An 8,570-nucleotide genomic window follows, 5' to 3' on the forward strand; every position below is an offset into this window, starting at 1 on the left:
TCATGTTCTCTGGGGATGACGTCACTTTTCACTTTCTTTGACTGACTTTGAAAAGCTCTTCAACGTTTGAAATGTTCATGTGACCTTGTTAGCTGCTGCTGAATTCACATCACTTTGTACCTTCATGTGTAGAGGAACCAGTGAGAGCAGAGCTGAAAGCATCAGTCCAATCATTGATCAGCACATCAGCACTCATTCATCCTTTACATCATCTCTCCTGTATCAGCTGCTTCTCTCTGTTTCCTGTCAGTGTCAGCTGAATCCCTTTGGCTTCTTGTTGCTCACACTAAAGACTGAAGTGAACAAACCTTTAGTTAATTGTGACTTCAGTTGTTTTTACAGTGAAAACTCAAAGCACACGAGGAAACATTCTCTCTCTGCTGCTCAGCTCCTCTTTAACTCAGAAAAGTCTGAAGAGAAAAGTTAGATAGAAAAACTGTCTCAGACAGTTGAGTTAAGAAAAGGTCGACTACAACCTGCTGATTAATGTGCACACTTTAAAAAACAAATCTTTATAAAATGGTAAAACGTCTGGCAGCAGAAGTTCCCATTAAATTACAGTAAAATATAAATATATTCTACTGCAATAAAATACCATTAAATACAGATATTAGCTATGGATACCTACTCTGTAATTGTACAGCCAGTAAGTAGATATGATAAAATATGTTAAAGGTATAAGAGAATACTGCTAATTGAATTGAACTAATTGAACTTTGGTTATGTTTTAACCAAATGTTTTGGTTATGTCCATCTGTCTGTTAATGTTTAGATTTCTGGAGATAAAACTAACTTAATGTTTTATCAACATGACAAAAGACGTCATTTTAAATGCTCATCCTATAAATTTACAGTGTTTTACAAGTTAAATATTGTTCATCAACCTCCAACAAATGGAGCTGAGCTGTTTCTCCTCATGATCTCCCTTCAGAGTCCAGAAGTCAGTAAAACACAGAACAGTAAAATGACATGTAAGTGTCCTCATAGAAAACACTGTGGTCACTGTGGGAACATGTGGAAGCTTTCATTTGATGGATTGTTCACTTCACCATTTGATCAGTTAGTAAAAGGTCGACTACAACCTGGTGATCAATGAGAGAAAAAGTGAACACGAAAGAAAACACATTCAAACACTATCAAAAATGGAGTAAATGTGTTGAGAAGCAGATGAAGAAATGAACATGAAGCTTTGTGGACTTAAAGGATTGAAAGCAGCAGGTGAGAGCAAACAGAGAGTAGGCTCGTTCGACATAAGCCAGGCGTGCGCAGAATCGATCACCGGCGATCGGCGCACAATGCATGCTGGGTAGATTTGCGTCCGATTTGCTCTGACGTCATGAAAATGTGGGCAACGATAACCTCACGAGAGCGGGGTGGCCGCAGATTTTAGAGCCAGGCGCTGCAGTTGCTCTCCACTGACTGCGTGACCCCAGTGCATGATGGGAAACTTCTTTCTGTCTTCGGATCAAAGAGCTGATTGGCTCTTAGATTTTCTTTAGTGGAAAAGGTGGGCGATCGTGGCTCACTGGGTTAAGAGGGTTGTCTGGTGCCCACAACGTCGGCTGTTCAAGCCTTGGCCTTTGACCTGTCTCCTGTCAAAGACAGCCCACTGCTCCCCATATATAGGGATGGGTCAAATGCAGAGACAAATTTATCCTTAATTAACAAGATAAATATAGTATAAAAAAATGTAAATCCTAAATTTCTGTCTAATTGTAATACTTAACGCTAGATTGTTGGCTATTAGTCTCATTTTGTGCAATAACAATAATAATATATAAGGTTATTTATTTAGCATCTGTAAATAAAGATATTTATTGAGAACATCCTACTTGATGTCAACATTTTTTCAGTCAGAGCGCTGGAATGTGTCCATCGACTAATGATTGTGAAGCATCACAAAACGTATTAAAAGAAAAGCACAATTGTCACTGATAGAAACTTACAGCGTTGCTTTTCCTCTGTGTGTAGCCTGTTTATGTAGCTGTGATGTTTGGACAGTTGGTTCAGTTTTTAAATTTCTTAAATTTACGGTTGTATGATTTAGAAATGACGCTATCTTCACATATATTTATTTTAGTGCTGGGCAAGTTAACGCGTTCATTTCCCGTTAACGCATTCATCAATTAACGCCAACAATTATTTTATCGCTCGTAAACGCATTCTTTTAATTTATTATAATTGAAAGACAAGAGACAATACATAGACATAACAACAAGAGGATGACAAGAACAGTGGCATAAAAGGCAGCAAACATCCTATAGTCAGTTGTGTATGTGTGTGTGTGTATGTGTGTGTGTGTGTGTGTGTGTGTGTGTGTGTGTGTGTGAACGCGTGTGTATGTCCTTGAGCCTTTTTTAAGATGGGAAAAAAAATGATCTCCGTGGTCAACTCAGCAGACACTTACATGTTAGTGCACCTATCTGCTGAAATTCATGGTAAACACATTTAAACGGCACAGATCGGGAGCGAGCGAAGGATTTTGAAAGTTAGCGGAAAGATTAACGTGAGACAACATCCGGTTTCTTCAGACGAACATCCGGTTTTCAGAATAAGATGCCAACAAAGTATGAATTATATTCACATTAAGTATAAAACATGTTACCTACATCTCGTGAACCAAATGTTATTGCCCTTTTGTTCATATAGCAGTACTTTTAAAATAAAAGTGCGCAATACACTACTTTTGAATTCATTATTGAACTTTGCCATAACAATGCGATTAATCGCGATTAATCCCAAAAAATCCATGCGATTAATCGCGATTAAATATTTGAATTGTTGCCCAGCACTAATTTATTTATATAAATGTTTAAATAAATATGACATCCAAGAACTAAAATATGCCCAATCTTATATCCTCAATTATAATAATAACATAGTTAAATATATAAAAAGACATCCAAACTTAAAGACCAGCAATTTTGGGGTTAAGTGTCTTGCTCAAGGACACATCGACATGCTCCCAGCGGAGCCGGGGATCGAACCGCCGCTCCTCTGATTGAAGGACAGCCCTGCACTCCACTTAGCCACAGTCGCCCAAGATCAGTTCTAGACTATGGCTGTGTGGCTTAAAGGTTGGCGTCTAAAACCTTGTTGGGAAAACTGGATGTAATACAAGCATCAAGAATATGTAGTGGGGTCTTTAAAACAACATCTGTGCCGGCATTGCAGGTAGAAATGGGGGAAATGCCGTTGGTATTGAGAAGAATACAGATAATGATGACATATTGGGTCAGTTTACAAGGACATAACAACTATCCAACAATAAGTGCAATTGAGCCATGCTGGGAACATGACAAAAAAGGCCAACAAAGAGCTTTGGTTGGGTTGTTAAGAAGAAGGCTAGTGAATTAGGTTATAGGAGTTATTCTCCAGCTGTGGTTAGCTGTTCCTCTTTGGTTACTGCCACAGCCTGGAATAGATCTTGGCCTCCTTGAACTGATGAGACATGAACGTGGGGGAAACTGTAAGATCTTCAAGTCATACATCAGTTAACACAATTAAATACAGATTTATGGATCTAAAGACCCTAAAATTGGTAGAACAGCAGCAGCAGCAGTAATCCCAGAATTCCATTTGGAGTGTGAAGAGACTTAGTGATGATTTATCTGTGTTTGCATGTGAGATGATGGCCATATAGTTATTGCGTTACAGTGGGTAGAGGATGTCAGGCCAGAGAGAGTGGTGATTGCATCAGACTCATGTGCAGTGCTAACGAGTTTGACATTGTGCCACTCCAGAAACAGAGAGGATTTACTGTTTGAAATTCTACAATCATTTTTAAGAATCGGTTGATTTAGTGTGGGTCCATGTTGGAGTCGATGGCAATGAGAAGGCGGACAAAGCAGCAAAAAGGGCTTTGAAGAGTGGGAAAAATAACGTTAATGTAAATATAAGTAAGTCAGAAGCTAAAGTGGTGATTAAGGAACAAATTAAAAAGATATGTCAGAACGAATGTAATAAAGGGAGTAAAGGAAGATATCTTTAAAATAAACCATTGGTTGGGAGTGCAGGATCTAGTGGATTGATTATGACAAGACTAAGGAATGGCCATACTGGTCTGAACAGTTCCCTCTATGTTATTAGAAAGCATAATAATGGAAAGTGTAAATTTTGTGGAGAAGAAGAAACCGTGGACCATGTTTTATTGTCCTGTCAGAGGTACGAGTCAGAGAGAGAAGTTTTGAAAAAAAAGGTCTAAGAGAGATTGGAGAGGAAAGCTTTAGTGACAAATGTTGGAAACTTTTTCTGGAATATTTAGAGTCAACAACACTAATGAATAGAATTTGAGAAAGAAATGTATTATTATTTATTTGTTCTATTTTATTATTTTATTTTTTCTATATGTATATATATATATATATATATATATATTTATTTATTTATATACATATCTTTATTCATTTACACACATATGTATATGTATGTGTGTGTATATATGTATATGTATTTCTTTACGTTTGGTTGTCGTATTAGAGTCCTTAGTCCACACTCCAGATTAGTGGGAGGCGGTAATGCACCCGAAAGCTGTTTGCCAACCGCCAAAAAAAGCAAAAGAAATTAGAAGAAGAAGCAGGCGGCTGAAAACGGTCCGACTTGAACGCAGTTTTTTGTCAACGCCCCTTTCTACGTCCGCCTGCTCTCGTCTGCTTTCCAGGCGAGGCGCAGTTCAACTCGAACGAGCCTATTCTCTCAGGTGTGTTTCAGTGCAGGAACAAAGGCCCAGGTGAGCTCTCTGGTCCCTGCTGGGTCCTAGTGCTCCACACCAGTAACAGTCCTGACAGACCCCAGATCAGACTGAACTCATCTTCTTCATCACAGTGTCATCATTCAAAGCAACACTTCATCTGGACTTCAACATTCAAACTAACAGCAGCTTCTCTCTGCCTGCTCACACATCTTGTTTCCCAGCTGACGTTTGTGTTTGAAAGCAGCTATAAACAATCACACATTCACAACAATCAATGACGTCATTTCAACCAATCACAGCTCCACTTACTGAACTTTTAGCATGAACTTCATCAGTGTGCAGCTCTCTTCTGTCCTCAGCAGGTCTGTGTAGAAAAGGAGCTCCGTGCTTCACTTCAACTTCAACTTCCATCAGACGAAGTGAAGTGACGCAGCTTGTTATCCTTCATCAGAGAGAGGGTGTGTCCTCACGTCACCATCACAGTATGCAGTCTGACTGGTTGGACTGAGTCTCAGTCTGAGCTGTGTTCACAGGATCAAATGTCATTGTGAACAGAAACCTCCTCACAGCTCAAACAAGAGTCTTTCAGGATCAAACTCAGCATCTGTGATAAAATAATTTCAACTTGTAAAGAGTTGCTTTGACATCAGACTGGATTCTGTTGTTTAGACCAGATAGTTTAGAGGATCCATGCACGCCCCTCTTTGTCACCTTGTCTTCTTGTATGTTGACTAGTAGGGAACAGATGATCAAACAGAAACCTTTGCAGCAAATGTTGTGTCGAGTTTATCTTGAATAAATACATTCACTAAGACAACAGAGTCTGACCTGAGAGTGTTTTTATTCTTCACTCCACTTTGTGGATCTGGTTGAACCTGTTGGGGCGGGACAACTTACCCACGTATCAGTCTGAAGCTGCGTTCTAAATCATTTACTTTTTCTTTTTACTTTGAGGACATACTGCAGCTTCCCTACAAAGTACATACTGATGCATGCAGTCTGCATTCAACTGGGACATACTGCTTCCTTATAACATGGCACCTTGAACTTTGACCCTCTTGCTCAAATATCTACTGTGCAAAGGATTGTGGGTCAGAATAGCCAGGAAAGCATGCTGCAAAATGTGACCGAATATAGAACACAAACTGTAATTCCTGCAGCAAACACCCCCAAGGTGGAAACAACACGACGAGCTGTTGCCGTCCGGCCCGCGGGAGGTCATTGGGAAATTAGGAATGAAACGTAAATAAGTGTACATCATGCACAGAATAGAGCTGCATTGCTTTTATTTTGAAGGCGACTTTTGTTGTTTTTTTTCTTCTCAATTTAAGTACGTTAGTGAATGTGTGTGAGCAGCAGCGTCACTGCAATGTGTTGGCGAACTGAGTTTACGGGAGATGTGAGTTAGCTGTTAGCCCTCAAAAATGTCAGCCTGTGTTAAAAAAAGAAAGACTGACACAGAGTGTAGAGTTTTTAACAAAACATGGACTTTAAAGTGTTTCTTTACTGAAGTCAAAGGTAAAGCCGTGTGCTTAGTTTGTGGAGAACAAGTCGCAGTGTTTAAGGATTACAATTTGAATCGTCATTACGAGAGGAAACACGTGGAGAAATACGAAAGATTGACGGATGCAGAGCGGGAACGGACGTCTGAGGCTTTGCTAGCTAAGCTGCAAAAGCAACAAGGCCTTTTTACACATCCAGCTTCACACATCAGGGATGCAGCCGCCAAGACCAGCTTTGTGATATCCCACAAAATGGACTCCAAGTGCACCGTAACGAGGAGGATCGAGGGCATCGCGGGAAATCTGGAGCTTCAGCTGCAAAAAAAAGCAGATAATTTCGAATTGTTCGCCTTGGCTCTGGACGAGAGCTGCGATGTCCGCGACACAGCCCAGTTACTCACCTTTGTACGAGATTACAGAGGAGCTGGCAGCAATGCAGTCAATGAAAGGGACGACGACGCGGAGTGATTTGTTCACGGAGGTAGATGCATGCTTCCACAAGCTGGGACTGAAATGGGACAAACTGGCACGTGTCACAACTGATGGTTGTCCAAATCTGACGGGGAGAAATGTCGGACTTTTAAAGCGGATGCAAGATAAAGTGACTGAAATAAACCCAGAACTGAAATGTGTATTTTTGCATTGCATTAAACATCAGAATGTGCTCAAACTTAACCATGTTATTGATGTTGTAACTAAAATAGTTAACGTCATCAGGGCAAGAGCATTGAATCACAGACAGTTTGTTGCACTCTTGGAGGAGCATGAGACTGAACACAGTGACATAGGCTAACACACAGCTGGCAGGTGGCTCAGCCTGGGCAAAGTGCTTCAAAGAGTTAAGAGTTCGGGACCTGAGAGCAGAGATTCAAGAGTTTTGTGAGAAGAAAGGCGAGGACATCCCAGAGCTCTCTGATGTAAACTGGATGAGAGATTTTGCATTTGCTGTTGATGTGACTGCACTAATGAATGATCTGAATACCAAACTGCAAGGCAAGGGCCTCTTTGCACATCACATGTGCAGCCTGGTGAAGGCTTTCATGACAAAGTTGCAGTTTCTTTCAAGCCAGATGCAGGTAACACTCTCACCCACCTGCACACCCTGAAAGAAGCCACACCATCAGTTGAACATCTCCACAGGTATCATCCATGTTAGGGCCACTGCATGGTGAGTTTTCAAGACTTCAAAACAGTTGAGAGTGAAATGCACATGATTTCTTCTCCCTTCACGTGCAGTGTGGATAATGCTCCCAAAACTTTGCAAAAACATGATCCCCGTCAGTGTTCTACTATTATATATGGATATTACAAATGTATATGTGGTTTGGATTAATCCTGCTGCAGATGTTTAAGGTGGAGCTCATTTTAACTCCTTTATACTCTGTTGTTCAGTTTGGGTAGTTAGGAAAGGTTTGACAAATTATAATGTGCAAAGTAACTAGTAACTAAAGCTGGCAGACAAATGTAGTGGAGTAAAAAGTACAATATTTCCCTCTGAGATGTAGTGGAGTGGAAGTACAAAGTTGAATAAAATAGAAATACTCAAGTAAAGTACCTTGAATTTGTCATAAGTATAGTTAAGAAAATATACTTAGTTACATTCCACCACTGATCATAACATTTACTCTTACCACTCACAGCTCATCAAAACCATACAATGTACTGCTTGTTATAAAGAGGTGGAATAATATTGAGCAGGATTGAGTTCAGTCTATTGGTCCGGCCCTCCACAACAGTCCCTGTTTCTCATGTGGCCCCTTGGGAAAAATAATTGCCCACCCCTGGTCTAGACAATAGGGGGTGGTAGACCCAGGTCGCTCAATATCATCCCTGAAACCTCCAGACCATGAGGTGTTGCCCCGGAATCGGGCATGAGAGGATGGAGCCCTCTGCTTGATGCAGAGCCATGGGCAGGTCTGATAACCGCTCGTGATGCAAGGTGCAGGAACCACCTGGTGCCCGGACTCTCCAGAGCTACCAGTAACATGGACAGGTCCTGCTTACCAGTAACATGGACAGGTCCTGCTTTGAATCCTGTTGAAGTGTTCACTCCCAACGGGGGACATTGGGTGTTTTCTCTATTAGTGAATAAGAGAGAAAAGGTGATGATCTGTCCACATCAGAACAGACACTGCTGCCCTGTGAAGGGCTGGGGATCTGACAACCTCCTGTCTGTTGAGGTTCACCTCCACAGTGGTGTTGTCCGACCTCAACATGACGTGCTTCCCCCTCAGTTGTGGAGCGAAATGGTTCAGAACCTTCTCGACAGCAACAAGCTGCAGCAGGTTGATGTGATGGGAGGAGTCCAGCCATGTGCCTCCCACCCTGGCTTCTTGATGGTCCCGCCCTGCAGGGTGCTTTACAACAAAACATGA

The 8,570-nt window shown here is 41.2% G+C and overlaps 1 pseudogene; it reads left to right on the top strand.

Moving 5' to 3' along the window:
- Positions 1 to 6,568: 6,568 nt before the first annotated feature.
- On the top strand, positions 6,569 to 8,570 carry LOC142933156 (general transcription factor II-I repeat domain-containing protein 2B-like; annotated as a pseudogene).

This window comes from Anarhichas minor, unplaced genomic scaffold (assembly GCF_050575085.1).
Source record: "Anarhichas minor isolate MPS153535 unplaced genomic scaffold, ASM5057508v1 ptg000058l, whole genome shotgun sequence".
Lineage (NCBI taxonomy): Eukaryota > Metazoa > Chordata > Actinopteri > Perciformes > Anarhichadidae > Anarhichas > Anarhichas minor.